Source organism: Haliotis asinina, chromosome 10, assembly GCF_037392515.1.
Source record: "Haliotis asinina isolate JCU_RB_2024 chromosome 10, JCU_Hal_asi_v2, whole genome shotgun sequence".
NCBI lineage: Eukaryota > Metazoa > Mollusca > Gastropoda > Lepetellida > Haliotidae > Haliotis > Haliotis asinina.
Window position 1 is genome coordinate 28,064,896 of NC_090289.1, and position 14,418 is coordinate 28,079,313.

The 14,418-nt window shown below is 38.4% G+C and overlaps 2 protein-coding genes across 2 annotated transcripts in view; one reads left to right on the forward strand and one right to left on the reverse strand.

Annotated features, from left to right (window-relative positions):
* LOC137299015 (glutamate decarboxylase 1-like) overlaps nucleotides 1-8,458 on the reverse strand; it is a 34,512-nt gene extending 26,054 nt beyond the window's left edge. Inside the window, exon 1 of the mRNA XM_067831485.1 lies at nucleotides 8,336-8,458. The gene's annotated coding sequence lies outside the window, so the exon portion shown is untranslated. The remainder of the gene's footprint in view (nucleotides 1-8,335) is intronic.
* Nucleotides 8,459-11,200: 2,742 nt separating this feature from the next.
* The window catches only part of LOC137298589 (atrial natriuretic peptide receptor 3-like), a 29,344-nt gene continuing 26,126 nt past the window's right edge, over nucleotides 11,201-14,418 (forward strand). Inside the window, exon 1 of the mRNA XM_067830885.1 lies at nucleotides 11,201-11,290. The gene's annotated coding sequence lies outside the window, so the exon portion shown is untranslated. The remainder of the gene's footprint in view (nucleotides 11,291-14,418) is intronic.

The following is a 14,418-nucleotide window of genomic DNA, read 5'->3' on the forward strand; positions in this document are numbered from 1 at the left end:
GTGTTCTTTGTATACACATGCAGCCTATACACAAGCACTTTGTAGAGTCATACCAAACTTCCATTCAAATCTTGATGTCCCCTGTAAATGATGGATTAAGAAGTATTTCCAATACATTCCTATTAACTGTAAGAAGAGTTGAAATTCCTTAATCTTTTCTAAGTTTCTAGCGTTGTAAATATATATATATATATTTCCTTAGATTGTAAAACGTTTGTAAATTCTTTTTTTATGTCTTAGAAATCATTCCCCACATAGAGACATTAAGGGTATGTATTTGTACATGATTTTAGCTGAATACAGGTATGTCCAACCGGTTAACATACAAGGTTCAAGTTTTTATGTTTCGGCAAATGCTGAGACCTTTGTCATCGAAGCTCAGATGACTTCATTAAGCTTCTGCCGATAATGGTCTGGGTAAGTAAAACATGTTAAGGAAACGAACACGTTTCCATTCGGTCACCAACTTGAATATTTCCTTGCAATAGTCAGTGCATGAAACTCCTTAAAAATCCTAAATTGATGCTGGTTTCTGTTGTAACCAGCCCTGAATTAAAAATCGGAGACTGAGATAAGGTGTTAAATTAATGTAAATATTGAATTACCCGTAAATCAGGTGAAGTTAAACATGTGCAAAGGCAAACTATAATATATATAATGTATATAATAATATATACCTAGAACATGTGCCAATGCTACATGTGCCATCTGCTACTTCAAGTCATGAAACTGTTTGTTTGTATGATAACACCATACACACCATACACTGAATGTAGATATGTACATGTTATAATCAAGGTCGAGCTTCACCTGCAAAAGGTGTAAAGGTCATTGAGTAAATGCCAGCTTTCAGTAAAACCCTTGTCACAGCTCGATTACTTGAAAAATCAATTGATTTCGTGGTGTGGCTTCCTCAATCGACAATTGCTCAAGATGGGAAGGTATTGGTACGCGAAATGGAGGCATGAAGGCTATTGCAAAAGATGGTGGTGATCCTTCGACCATCATCAATGAGGTCGACAACGAGTGTTAAATCCTCTGGAAGACAGAGACCCAATAAGAATCACAAGACTTCATCCCTTCATGTAGCGTTTTGAAAAAGACCAAATTAGTGTGACATATTTCTTCATATTTGTATATTTTACAGCATGCATGTATTGCTATATATTTGTCCAAAAGTTCACATCCATTTCTAATAATGAAATGTCACTTTTGTTTGCCTCCATGGCTCAGGCTGATGTAACGCACTTCTCGAGGATAATTAACACAAGCCATATACCACCGATCGCGTCAGCTTAAAATCCAATCTACAGTTTATTGCATCAGTAACTTTCTAAATGGTCACTGAATAGACTTCCAGACCATAGTTGTAGTAAAATATATAATATTAGTCCCAATTTGTGTTGTGTCAAGGTCATGTCTCGTCAGCTAATTTGACATCCAGACCGATGTAAAACGAACGGTAATTAAGCTGGTGTAATAATCTTCTCACGGTCACGTGACAACCCCGCCTGAACCTCAATTGGCAGCTATTTGTAAAAATAGCTGATCTATGTCAACCAACCAAATTCGTACTTAAAAGATCTATTATACGTTTTGGCCGGAAAGAGAATTCCAACATTGAACAGTGGTGGTTCGGCTATAAAAAGAGGTCAGTGATTTCCTATCAGCATACTTGACCTCAGAAATAATGTTGAAACATGTCCTTGACTGATCACTGATTTAAGGAATTCTGCATTGTATTTTAAGGACTTAAGTTGTCATCAGATAACGATCTAGGTAACAGTAGCTTCCACATCGTTATTTGTCTAACATAAGGGTCCGAAATCGCCTGAAATACAGCCATTGTTAGACCCAGAGCACAACACTGCACAACGAAGCACAACTGGTTTGGTGTCAGGCTTGACGTCATTAGAACAAAGGTCATTGGGATAGGAACACAAGTCAGACGAAAGATGACCGAGCTTGTGTTTGGCGGAGCAGAAACACGGCAAATGCACAATGGTATATCTTGGAGCAGCTACCGTTTGTCAGAGGTGCATTGGTCTGTGCCACACACAATACCATAAACTTGCTCTGACGAAGATCAGACAAAATCTGAATGGACAATGGCTCGTCTCTGATATCCAGGAGAGGGTGGTTGTACCACATTTCGATGACCATCTTCTAAACACAAGGCAAGTCTTCATGAACATCACAATGCCAAGACACATTTTGCCGGTGTCGTTTGTGATTTCTCAAGTCAAGAGGCGATAGCAACCCTACCTTTGTCCGCCGGGAATCCGGAGTTCAATCCCACAGAGCTTGTTTATGACATGATGGATTGCAGAATGAGCCAGAGAGTTGCCCCAGAACAAGCTCGTGACTCATTGGAGTAGCTTGCATCAAAACTGCAACGTAATGTCTTTCAAATCCAACGTTTTGGCGGAGATTTATGCAATATGGTTTGCCTGTAATAAAACGACTTTAACAAACACCTATCAGTTTCCCTGTACAAGAAATCTCACCGACTTCTTGTACTCGTCCTGACGAATGCAGGTTGGATGCAGAGATAATCGCGACAACCGGAGAACCACCATGCACTTGCCTACAAGCAGTCGTTTCGTTAGAAGCATGTGGTGATTCGTCATTGTAATTACACTTGTGGGAAGACTTGGTATTACTTAAAGAGTAATGGGTTATTATACTTTTAGTTTGTGCGTATGCGTTTAGTTGTTCCCTGTATCGCATCTGTGATTCTACAAGTACACACATGAATAGTATCTTTTGAACATAACATTCTTCAGATTATGAGGGTCGGTCACAAAGTATTCGTACCCACCTGCCTGTGATGCAAATGCAGCTGTTTTCATGGGGTTTTTTTGTTTGTTTTTTGTGTGTTGTTGTTTTTGTTTTTACATACTATCTCTCAACCTCAAGCAAATTGGGTTTGCCATGTTCCAGCCTCATGATCCCATATTTTGTATAATTTTTGATCTTGGTACCTCAAAAAAACAAAACAAAAAAAAACAAAACAAGATCTTCAATAAATGCATCAGAAACGTCTGTAAGGAAAATATGCAAGAACTGTTTTGTGTTTTGGGGTTAGGAAGAAGTCCGACAGCATCAAGCTAAAATATCACAATGCATAAGGAGCAATTTGAAACTCTGATCGCTTGTTCAAGCAACTTTCCCTTCATGCTTACGGAAAGAGTTTGTTTTGGAGACACTACGTACCTCATTTCAGATGACATATCCATAAGGACATAATTTATTATAAATGTTTGTACTTAGCATACATGCTGCCGAGGGTTCAAACTAAATAATGAATGGTCACACAAGTGTTGGCTCACAATATATTGTAAACAGTGCCAGCTTGAATATCTTGACACAATGTTTTTAAAAGACTAAAATGGGTGTGTCCTTTAAACAAAGGTTCGCCCTTCTAAATATAAAACAAGCAATCCAAATCTTTGACTGTTGATAATGACGGGAAGTCATCGAAAACTGAAATTGTTTTATTATGTGCAGGCATACCATATCCAAGAGGTGCCAAATGGCAGATAGTTTTCCATTTTCATGTCAAACAATGGACATAGAAAAAATATTTAGACCGAATACTCTTTACCGACCCTCGTATATAAAATGTGTTTAACTTTGATTCAGTTTATCTTGTCGTATTGGTCCCGCTCCTAAATGATTACCACATTTATATTCTGTGAAAATGCGTATAGAAGCTTTGTGTAATATGATCAAGAGCTTCCCGGGATCGATTTCATGTTTAGTAATAATTGTTTAAATGCATCATCGTAATATCAACCGTTATAGTTCGATCCAGTGAAAACGATCAAATTGTCCCGTTGTGTACAAGCGCTTACGTCATAAGAAAATATGTTTTTGATTCTGAGATTGTTTCATGCGTTAAATCTACTAAAATGTAATATTCCAATTTGAAAATACCTACGCAATCATACGGTGGAGTAACCTAGTGGTTAAAGCGTTCGCTCTTCACGCCTGAGACCCGTGTTCGATTTCCCACATCAGTAAAATGTGTGAAGCCCATTTCTGGTGTCAGTCGCCATGATATTGCTAGAATATTGCGTAAACTAACCTCACCACTAAAAACTGACACCTGTGATGGGACACCCTGACAAGTACGTTACATTTCAACCCTAAATCAGTTACATTTGAGATTTTTGAAAATGGCAAAAGGAACAGAGGCTTAGTATATTATGATGAAATACGTTATGAAGTGAAAACCAAATGCAATGTTTTCTACATTACACCCTAAAGTCAACATTTTATAAATATAAATATATTTATGAAAACCATTCAATATGGTTAATAGAGTCATATGTCCCTTTCGAAAATCATAAAGAGCAATATGCAAGCAGATCCACTGCTGCGAGTTAGTAACTGACTTAACTTAGTGAGTTAAGTTTTACGCCGCTCTGATCAATATTCCAGCTCTTTGGTGGCCATCTGAACCGGGCAATCAAGTGATCAACGGCATGAACATCGATCTACGCATTTGAGACCGATGGCACGTGTCTTCCACGTCAGAGAGCTTGACCACCCGATCACGTTTGTCGCCTCTTACGAAAAGCATGGGTTACTGAAAATCAGTTGTTACCGGAATCTTCATGGACAGATCCACTGTTGTAACATTCAAATGGGAGAAATTAACAGCGCAATGAGATCAAGCCATAGTCGTAATGTGATGGTCTTTATCAGTCAGGTATTCGCATCTGACACATATTTGATAAAACAAATGTAGTCACTTCCCTTCATTGTTTGAATATTGCATTTAGCCTTAACAGAATTAGTCTAAAACGTCATCGGTTCTTCAAGACAATCTTACAATCGAGACAATTCTAGCCGTCAAATGGGCCGTCCCCATGATGTAGTGGTTAGAGCACACAGACGTTCGAATCCATCTTTGGAAAATAATTCTGAAAACTAAAATCGAGGCTTTTGCAATCGTATATTGTTTGAGCGACATCCGTGTAGAAGTGAATATTTTAGGAAAATATACCTCTATAGTCGTTACAATTCCTCTTTTGCATGTGAGAACTAACGGTTAAAATATGTATGTATTGTGGACATTATCAGCTCTTTAAGAGGACTTGCAACATAATGTGTGCTTGGTAACTGCATGAGCAGTTCCAATTTGAGTGACTATAACACTGCTTGTCCGTGTAAGGTTTAAACTGATTACCCTAAGTTTACTTTTGAGTGTGCGTGTGAGTTAGTGTGTTGATGTTACGCTGCACACAGTAATATTCCAGCTATATGACGGTGGTCTGTAAATAATCTAGTCTGGACCAGACAATCCAGTGATCAACAACTTGAGCATTGGTCTGCGGAACTGGGAACCGATGACATAATTCAACCAAGTCAGCGAGTCTGACCACTCGATCCCGTTAGTCGCCTCTTACGACAAGCATAGTGGCCTTTTATGGCAAGCATGGGTTGCTGAAGGCCTGTTCTACCCCGGATCTTCAACTTTACTTTGGAATTGATTGGATCGGGTCTTGGATTAAATGTATTTCAATGGAAACACATTCATACGAGTCATAAAAATAAGACATTGGTGAGTGTCTCTCAAACGTGGGTTTCTTTCAGAACCTCAATGACTAGATGATGGCCAAATGATATGTTCATTATAGACGTTGGTCTTATGGACTTCCAATGACGCATATATTACTGGCCAAATACTGTTCCTTCGTGTGATAAGTGTATGTTGCAGTTCCCTACTTCGACTTGCACCTAATACCATCTTGTTTTGTTCTCTTCAACTGAAGACTTTGCGTGGGTTTGTGACGGCTACCATCGGTGGGGCAAGATACGATTTCCGTGGTTCGTAAACAAGTCAATCAGGAAGTCGGAATAGTATAACGGTCTCTGCTTTGAGTGAGTGAGTTAGGTTTTACCCCGCTTTTCGCAATGTTCCAGCAATATCATGGCGAGCAAACGCTTCAACCACTAGGCTACTCCACCGCACATATCTGCTGTGAGGATAATATTGTGGTGAGGATTTTGTCGCTATTTAAATAGAGAGCGTTGGCACAATTCCGTTGCTATTTCAGATAAAGCTTTTACACACTGAGCCGTATATCCACTACTGAATGATTCGTTCAGCATGTTGCGCCTTCATTTCAAATAGAAAAAAAATCAGTTATAACTTATAATGAGCAGGAACAGTCATAATCAGCGATGTGATATTATGTTGTATAAAGGAACATATCGATAGCGAGTCGTGACAGATATGCGTGTGAATATAGCTACTAGGTTTGATTAAGGTGTTAACATTCAAGGCGTCAGCAAAGTTTTGGTTATAGTCACAGGAGGACATGAAATTTGACGGAACGGTGACGATGGATGTGATTATTTTCATTTGAACAAAATTGTTTTGTTGGGGTTTTGTTTTAGGTGAACAAAAGACTCGCCTCTGCGGGTCCCAAAAATTACCTTTTCGCGAACACCAGGAAGGGTAGAGTCGGTGTCTTTATCTCCACTGTACCGACAATACATTTTGTGTCTTTGAAAATAGTTTTGACCCCCATGTGTAGCAAATCTGTTATGGCTTAAACTACATCCATTGAATCTTCATGTTGAATGAAGAGTAAGCACTAAATCATTATTTGACAAATGAAATAATCAGGTTTGGTTTGGATCCATATACCAGACCACATCATCACCATTGTGACAAAAACATTTCCCATTGATATGTAACGCAACATGAAATTTAAACACTGCTTTCCAGTTATTAAATGGTACCCTAGAGCAGAAAAACACATATATCAGATAATGCTATGTTTCCAGAGACGATAACGCATGCACAGAAAATTAATATGATGGTACCCAGTATGTTAAATTGATATCAATAATAGTACAGTTTACGGCAATGCCCTTCGAGGTGGATATGTTTTGATACTGAACTCTGTACATTGAGACACCCGTTAATATACAATTATTGTACGAAATCAAACTACAGAAACCGTAGCCTTTGGAACCACGAGCGTATTTCAGAAGTTTATATGTAAGTGGTAAGTATTGGATCAACCGAATATTACACGCAACTACCACTGCATCTGACGAAAGAAAGAAACACTGACGTTCACCTTGCTGGAAGTGTACACACAAAATGACAAACGTGGCTCGCACTATGTTTAATTTAAAGAGACGCAGCATATCCGAGCATAAGACATCAGGCATGCGTTTTGATCATGGTCCACTTTCCAATATATGTTGTCATTTTGTAAATACTTCTGACTGAAGTGTCCGGGATTCATCACTAGCTCAATAGTATCTAACTATGCTGCGTCAACTTCGAGAGAATTATCAGGTCCGAAAATTATATCTGAAACCCTTTCCCACTGTGTTCTAACAAGAATCTATTTCAAGTTTTCTAGTTTGCGTTACGTGACTAGCGGGTTTTTTTCATTAAAAACAACAACTGCAGTTTCTTGTTTGTTCATTTCGGGACTGTGTGGTTTGTGTCCAAGCTGCCAAGAATATTGCTGTGTGGTAAATACTACATTTTGTGGGCAACAGCGTGACCACCGGGTGCTACCAGAAGGGTTAGACATGCTTACCCTTTTGCTTCATTACTGATATTTGCCCGTTACAGCAAATGAACTCTATTTCTGAAGTTAGTTAAACATTAGTTGTTTCTTTGCATTGACGGGTATTTTGTTTGTTTTTTGTTTGTTTTTTTTTTGGTTGTTTTTTTTTAAAATAATGACATTTCTGAAACTACATTGTCGTTTACTAGCATCTGTTTAATGAATCAACAGAGTACTTACCGTAAGTGTATTGTATTCTACATCTAACAGCAAAATTCCCTTTCACTCGTTCAATAAACAACGCTGTTGTTCAGGAGGAATGTGATTCAGAAACATGAAATGATGATAAACCTTCCTGCTAAATTTTTGTTTTGTGCGTTTTCATTGTTAATTATCATCCTATCATGAGGTAAATAAATATTGCTTTTCAGTGCACAAACAATAGCTTACATTTGGTCGGGGGAAGGGAATTGTCTTATGGCTTGCTGCTTTTTCACCATTTCCCAAAATGCGGTTTTAAGACGCTTAAACATTTAAAAGATAAATGTTCAAGAAATCTCCACGTGACAATTTTATTATACTTTCTAATATTAAGAAATATTTATCGTTTATTTTTCGAATGCCGTTACGTACGTTTTCTGATTGATACTTATCTCGTCTTGTTTTCGAGAAATGTGTCTTTCAAATATTACCAATATCATTAAGTTAACTAGTAGCTAATGAGGGCATGAAGAATTACACACATGTTAATGCACAACTGTCGACAAACAACAGAGAAGCGGACCTACCTCTCCCCCCGCAAGCAGTCAATGTGCCGTGGTTAAAGTTTGTGCTAATCTCTCGGCGACACCAGAGGGAGTCGGGGTCGAAATCTCAAACCGATTTCTCGATCGTACTTGTGTTCCCGCTATAAGGTGGAATCCACCGCACTCCCAGCATACGATTTGTCCAACTATGGAAGTCCACTGGCGCCACACCTGAAGCAACTAGCCCAAACACCCACACACAGAATGAGGTATCAATATTTCTATGAGTTTATAACACACTTCTTAAAATCGCCTCTCCATTACACATTCGTGGTTGTATTGTATTTTTCCACACTGATGCAGACTGCATATTATTTAAGCATGATATAGAAACAAGCTCCAATATTAGCTCACAAGATATCGGCAGGATGTCAGCTTGTATCACATAGAGGAATGGACAAGAGTGGTTAAAAATTCTAATCACATTTTGTGATTATATTGTTGATACACTGCTTTTATCACTGATGATAATTATTTCGTAACGTCTTTAAACAAAAGTTATAAGGTAGTTGTTTCTTTTGGTTTCTCCTGGCTACATTGTCACAAACGGTAAATGTTGATAGTGAGTGAGTGAGTTTAGTTTTACACAGCTTTTAGTAATATTCCAACAATATCACACGAGGAGACACAGACATGGTCTTCATACATTGTTCCCATATGGGGGATCGAACCCGGGTCTTCGAGGTGATGAGGGATAGCTTTAACCACTAGGCTATGTCACCGCCCCAAAAATGTTAAAAGAATAATCTGAAGAAGATAATCATCATGTGAAAGATCTATGATCTATATTTTTGCAATTGAAGTAATCCTGGAGAGTCTCCATATTCTCTGTTGGTACGTCTAGATGGGCAGTTGGGGGCACTGTGATTAAAGCGTTCGCTAGTTACGCCGAAGACCCGGATTTGATTCTCTGCATGGATAAATTATGCCCAATTATGGCGTCCCTCGTGGTGATATTGCTCGAATAGTCGAGACAGCGGCGTAAAACCACACTCACTCCAACTAGGCAGCTGGTAGGCAGCTGTTCTTGTAAGAAGCGCACTTAAATTGACTTGGCTGCGTGTAGGTCCCCGATCTGATAGTGAACCCAACACAAGACACTAACACTACCACCACCACCACAACAACAACATCACCATCAACATCATCACTACCACCACCACAACAGCAACAACATCATCAACAACATCAACATCAACATCAACATCAACATCAACATCAACATCATCACTACCATTACCACTACCACTACCACTACCACTACCACTACCACTACCAACACCACCATTATCACTACCGCCGCCAAAGACACCACCACTATCACTACCATCACAGTTAACACCACGACCTCTACCTACCTACCTAACTTTTACTGATTCTTCTACAGTTCGACTCTTTGCTTTAAGCTGGGAAATCTCATCATTATGGAAAGTTTAGTTATAGTTCAACTTGTAATTTCCAAAAAGCGGGTTTAAATATTCAAGCTTAAAAATTTTGAAGGTAAATTCCAAGAGACAATTTGAGTATACTTTATAATTTTACCAGATTTGCATGACCTTGTCGGCACCAGCTGGTTACTCAGTAGAACTGAAAGGTCCTTTGTTTCCATAGGAACCAGGCTATTCCGGCGAAACTTTAATAATGACAGCAATAATAAAATAGCAACGGGTTTTGTGAATTTCTATGTATTTACTGATATCATTTATAGAAGTAATTATATTCGTTTATTGTGTATTATAATTTAGATATGTATATATTACCATTTATATAGTTTTCCTGCATTTCTAAATGAATTACTTTTTAATATATTGGAATCTGTCTTTACCTCTTTCTTGCACCCATTATATATAGTCGGCTATACAGAGAAAAAAGGTTTTGTTCATGTAAAGTATTTCGCTTGACTGTTTAAAAAGTGCGAAACATTAGGAGTTGAGAAAATGGGAAGACAGTGGTACCCTATCCTGATATCTCCACTTAAGTATTGCTTTGTTGCTTCGTTGCTTAACGCCGTTATATGGAGGTGGTCTGTATATGTACACAATATGATACACAATCCAGTGATTGTCATCGCAACATCGATGTACGCATTTTTGAAACGATGACATGAACCAACCAGGTGATGCAGCTTGACCATCTGATCTCGTTAGTCGCCTCTTACAAACTGAACACCATCTCTAACCCGGATCCTCACTGTTTCAAGCATTACTAAAAGCGGCAGTCAACCTTGCTCTCGTGTATCAGTAAGGCCCGTGAAGATCCGGCTTGGAATTGATCTTCAGTTACCCATGCTTTCCGTGTGGTAAGACTCGTATCCCAATTGTCGAGATCGATGGTCATACTGTTGTTCACTGGATTGTCTTTTTTATGCACGATTGTTTACTGACTGTCGCGGTATAACTGCAATGTTGCTGGGTGCGGCGTAAAACGTAACTCACTCATTCACCTTATTAGAGATACGTGAGGGCACATTTCATTGAGGAAGAAAGAAATGGTTCCGGCATTACAAATTAGAATAAATGTTAAAATGCAGAGCGTGCTGGGTTCGATTATCGCACGGGCACAGTGAGTAAAGCCCCCATATCTGGCGTCCCCCGCCGTGATATTGCTGGAACATTGCTAAAAACGGCCTACAGGAAGGGGGAAGGAAACAATACTACGATCTTTCGTCCCAAAGGTCGAGCTGCTGTGTGTAAAATGCCCCAATAGTCAAGACATTGGTTTAACGATATATTCTCAAAACTGAAGTCATGACCTTTCAGACAGATATTGCCAAGTGTAGATATCGTCACACTTATCCATAGTTTTCAACAGTTCAATGTGTCCCTGGTGGGCTTCCGTAGGCTAGTTGTCGTCGCTAGTCATCAAGAGTTATAGATCGATAAGCTCATCTGAGTCAACTGTGACCTCGTCCTCCAAGCATACAAGAACCCACAGAAAGTAAGTTTCTTCGATAATTAATTTCAGTGCATAGATCTCAAAGTGGGATTTTGCCCCTAGTTATTCGCTTGATTGTGAAATATTCAATCAACTAATCTTCAAATGCTGGCTGGATTCCAATTCATCTGTCAAATTCTTATGCCAAGGTGTAGCAGTTTTCCCAATGTTCACATATATTTGACAAATACTTGTCGTGGCTCTTTGGTTCCAGTTCTGAAATTTACAACCTGGTGCCATGTATACAAAAATGATGGTCCCCGGGCAATGATGATTTTATTCTTGCAAATTATATTATTGCTTAATGGCATTGATACTTCCGAGATATGTTATAACTAAGTGTAGGTATAGGACAAAATAAACATAATTTTGTATGTGGTGGAACAAACAAACAAGCAAACACAAACACAAACACACACACTCACACACACGCACACACACAATATGGATTTCGGTCTATACCTACAAGTGTAATCAACTTGAGTGAGAGTTGTTTAACGATTCTACTGACATTAGGGCTGTCATACCATATCATGTATTTGATGAAAGAAGGTGAGAAGCTCAAAGTTCACAGGAGAAAAGCCCCAAATATTTCCACAATAATAATCCAACAATATCACAATTGCGTGTAAATGCTTCATCTACTAGCTCATATACAAGATTTTTATCACGTCAGAATCACACGCAAAGGCATAACAATTGTTAAAAACAGCAGTCATTGCAGACCATATTCTAGGACTCGAACGAAAGATCAGCAATTTCTACCAGATGGAACAAACATAGAAAGTCTTTCAATTTACATAATTCACACTATTAAATTCTAAATTGCACCAGTTAAAGTTGTTGCCTAAGCCCACATCCATCCAAATTTTACTGTCTAAACGTAAATTCCATCATAGGGAAAAACAGTCTAAATATATACTCTCCAGTAAACAGGTTGTCAAGAGTCTCAGACCGTGATGTGCAGTGACAGTGTGTTGATCACACCCTGTCAGAAGAGTGACACATATATTACATGCTAGGCGAGGTGTCATTTCCAGCCTGTCACTCACGTGTCTGAAAGATGCTTTAATTGAATAAATTGTCCGATCAGGTCCCTGATTATTACCCTTGACAATCACTGCGTATCTAAATATGTCAGAGGAAGTGGAATACTTGACGTTGACTGTTGAGGAATATATGTAGCAATATCTCCGACGAGATGCATTTATATTGAGCTTTTAAAAAATTCTTCAGATATCCCTGGCAAAAGAATGTGCCGAAAGTATGCCTTTATTTTCTGACGGTATGCGATTTTTTTGTGAGCACCTGGTATCATTTCTATTTGAAAGAAATTCACATACCTGTGTTCATATATTGGAATATACATGGATTCGTATATGGGTCTTTAGGAGATCAGTATAAAGATTATGAAAATGGCCAGTATTTCTATTTATTTGCTGCCCCATAAGACGTGATAGTTCGGTATTTAGTTAATGCTGGTATGAATTAATTAGTGTGTTATGTTCACCGTGTCAACGGATTCATATATGGTTGGTGCGTCGACTGGGGATCGGCTCATGGATAGGATGACTGGAGAATTAGCTCGTGATTAGATGAACACTACGTTGGTGACTACGAATGAAGGCATAGTTTAGTTGTTCAAACTTCTTTAGTTGGTTTCACAAGACATGACTAACAAGTATATATGAATGAGGTGAGCGGACTTCCAGTTCAACCCCAGGGCCTTTCCAGCGAGCGGCATTATCCTGCTCGCGGTCGTCCCTACAAAGACTGTCGGAATGCCGGTCTCTACACTCACATCTCACCTCTCACACCCAATATAGATGTGAGCATACACATATATAGTTTTTAACAACAATAGACAGGCAAAGATTCAACAATGGACAGATAAAAAAACTAATAGCACTTCCTTCTACAGTTGATGTGATGACAGACATAGCCAAGGGGGATGACCAATAAAGGCCATAAATGTCATTTACAGTAATTAATGGAAGTGACAAAGAGGAACAAGGTAGCTGACAAAACAATGTACTCTGCGGTAGTGATAACGATCAAGATTGTACATTGAATAATAATAACTAAATATCATATAGCCTGGCCACATAGTTTTTGGTCTCTAGAAATATTTGGACATGGCCGTCCTGAAGTATAACAAGTATAATACTATACAACCGTATTAATATTTAACCTATAACAACGGAAAATATCATATTTTGCATCGGAAATACATGTATCATATAAACTTCAACTTCATTAATTTGCAATAGTGCAAATATCTTCTGGTCGATTATGCATACGTCATATATGTCAGTGTGTCCAGTATGCATTCTTGAAGTCCTCTTCATCATGATTTGACAATTTTGATTAAACTGCTTGGAATTCTGTGGAGGAGAATTAAAAATTGTAAAAACGTTGGTAAATTTAACTTCCCGACTGTGCAAGGAAAGTTCTAAAAGATTCTGTCCAATAAAACTGGGGAGTGTGGAAGAAAACACGTCTTGACCTCTTGGCAACGGGGATCATCATCGAAGAGTGTTTGCAGAAACGAACGCGGAATAACTTGACTCATTGATTGGTGAACTGTCAATTCTGTCGCTCTCAATGATTACAGTCGCTTTCTTCGGTGTGTTTTATATGTCATTCAAATTGTTAAAACCAAATAAAGAAATGTGTCATTTCAACGATTCAGATTGTGTTTGCACCGAAAAGGACATATCTGGCATTCATACAAAAATATTATTAGTGCGTATTTATTTAAAAACCTGAATACTGATAACAATGTATTTTCGTATCGATCGAGGTTAACGTTAACGTCAACTTCAATGTCAACGCCAGAATTCACTGAAAGGCTGACCTTGTGTTTCTTTTTGACTTCATGAAATTATAAATCATAATATTTCGGTAAGATTTCTTGATTTTACCCTCTGCGCTCAGAATACAATTAGGGCCTACATATGTGTTTATGAGAGAATGTTGTATCTTAAAGTCAAGACCGTTACATCAAACTGTTACACCCGAATACGCTGCAGCAACGTTTTCCTCACGGATTATGTTTAATCTAATGCTTCTTAAAATCACATGTTGTTTAGAGATGATCCACGTTAGTTGGAACTATTTTGCAGAAGAGT